The sequence below is a fragment of the Megalopta genalis genome, unplaced genomic scaffold (genome assembly GCF_051020955.1).
Source record: "Megalopta genalis isolate 19385.01 unplaced genomic scaffold, iyMegGena1_principal scaffold0061, whole genome shotgun sequence".
NCBI lineage: Eukaryota > Metazoa > Arthropoda > Insecta > Hymenoptera > Halictidae > Megalopta > Megalopta genalis.
Genome location: NW_027476130.1, coordinates 782,501 through 785,000, shown reverse-complemented (window position 1 = coordinate 785,000; position 2,500 = coordinate 782,501). Strand labels below are relative to the sequence as shown.

The 2,500-nt window shown below is 51.5% G+C and overlaps 1 pseudogene; it reads left to right on the top strand.

The window, feature by feature from the left end:
- The window catches only part of LOC143261676 (large subunit ribosomal RNA), an 8,555-nt pseudogene that overhangs the window by 2,187 nt on the left and 3,868 nt on the right, over positions 1-2,500 (top strand).

The window sequence follows — 2,500 nt, the reverse complement described above, 5'->3', positions numbered from 1 at the left end:
GTAAGAGTGTTCGTCGGGGTAACCCAAAATGACCTGGAGACGCCGTCGGGAGATCCGGGGAGAGTTTTCTTTTCTGTATAAGCGTTCGAGTTCCCTGGAAACCTCTAGCAGGGAGATAGGGTTTGGAACGCGAAGAGCACCGCAGTTGCGGCGGTGTCCGGATCATCCCCTCGGACCTTGAAAATCCAGGAGAGGGCCACGTGGAGGTGTCGCGCCGGTTCGTACCCATATCCGCAGCAGGTCTCCAAGGTAAAGAGCCTCTAGTCGATAGATTAATGTAGGTAAGGGAAGTCGGCAAATTGGATCCGTAACTTCGGGATAAGGATTGGCTCTGAGGAGCGGGGCGTGTCGGGCTTGGTCGGGAAGCGGGTCTGGCTGACGTGCCGGGCCTGGGCGAGGTGAACGGCTCTCGTGGCTGGGATCCGAGCTCGGTCCCGTGCCTTGGCCTCCCGCGGATCTTCCTTGCTGCGAGGCTTCCGTGGCGTTTCCCATCGGTGCGGTCGTCCTCTTCGGCCGCCATTCAACGCTCAGCTCAGAACTGGCACGGACTAGGGGAATCCGACTGTCTAATTAAAACAAAGCATTGCGATGGCCCCCACGGGTGTTGACGCAATGTGATTTCTGCCCAGTGCTCTGAATGTCAACGTGAAGAAATTCAAAAAAGCGCGGGTAAACGGCGGGAGTAACCAGTGCCCAGTGCTCTTATCAGAGCTCTGGGTGGCAAAACGTCAGCGCCCCTAAGGTGATGAGTAATTCCACCAAGTGCCTACCCCCACCTCCTCGTGGTGGGGCCGGGTGCCAGTCTTCGGACTGGTAGCAAACGGGGGAGGCTATTCGGCTTAACATCATGGCAGCACTGACAGGATGCGAGGGTACATGGTGCCCAATAAATTGAATATTTAAATGGTGGAGTTGTGAGGAGTAGTGGGACACATAGTGTCACCTTTATGAAAATTTAAGTGGAGTAGAGGGAGCGGACCTGTCAGTTGCTAGACCACCCAGCCGTAGGAGCATAAGACGACCAGGCTATACATGAGGATTTTGAGTTGGAACTGAACGAGGCTAGTGCAGGGAGGATTTACTTTTAAAAATAATGGTGGATGACAACAATGGCGAAGCCTCGGACACAGAGGTTCCCGGCCCTGGGACTTCTGTGGCGGACATGTCCGCTGTGGACAGGAGGGCCATTTATGACGACCTCGGCGATCCTAATGGTCCTGAGTATGGCACGATTGTGGACCTTCCTCTGAGTGGAGCGATCCAATGCCTGCTTTGCCGTGACTTTAATAGGCAGTTTCTACAGGCGGGTGACCTCGTGAGACACTTTGAACAGTGTCACGCAGGTGTAGGAGTTGGGTGGCGTTGTAGTGGATGTGGCAAAATTTTTAATAAAATACATGGATGCCGATGCCACATCCCTAAGTGTAAAGGCAGAGCGCCCGACTCTGAAGCAAGACAACATCGTTGCACCGTCTGTGGGGACACATTTGACACCAAAAGGGGCCTGTCACAACATGAAAGACACAGGCACCCTGTCGTGAGGAACACGAAACGAGCACAAGAAGCGCTTCCAACACGCTCAGCCAACAGAGCCTCGGTCTGGACGGAAGAGGAAACGCAAAAGTTAAAAGATTTATACTATTATTATAGGGGCGTAAAACAACCAAATGCGAGAATCGCCCGATTCCTCACGACGAAAACGGCAAAGCAAATAGGTCATAAAAGGAGGCTCCTTGGACTTATGCCCACTCAGAGTGAGGAGATGATGGTTGAAGAGGCGAGGCATACCAGCTCGTCCGAGGATTTAACCATCACTGAACAGAATGTGGAAAGTATAACCACGGACGATGGTGCGTCAGCGCCAGCACAGGAAAGCCCTGTACCTGTAAACTGGCGCCTTAATATCATTGACGCAATAATGGCCAACCCATTGGAGGAAAATCATGAAATGAGGTTCATTGAGAACATGATAATGGAGCTGGCTAATAAGGATGAATTAGAACCTCATGATATCGAGCAGGTGCTTGACGCTTTAAACGAGAGGGCAAGGAGCGTAAGCACTAGGAGTAAGGATGGCTCCAAGAAAAAGGATAGCGGGAATAAGAGAAAAGAAAGCGACCGCACCCGCTATCTTAAGTACAGATATGCTCGATATCAGGAAATTTATAAGAAATGCCCGAGAAAATTAGCTGATATGGCGGTCGCGGGAGAGACAATAGAGAAGAGGAAGCAAATTGAGCTTCCAGAGAGAGCTGATATAGAATCGCTCTACGGCAGTCTGTGGGGAGTTCAGGGGCCCTCACGAGGACTGCCGATACTCGAAGGGGGACCGAGTGCAGTCTCTCCAATGGATACCGTCTGGGTGCCCATCAATACACATGAATTGATTACGAAAATGAGGAAAATTAAAAACGATACAGCCGCGGGAGTCGACGGCATCACCAAGGCGCAATTAAAGGCTCCCGGCTATCTTCATGTACTGGCAAAATATTATAACTTA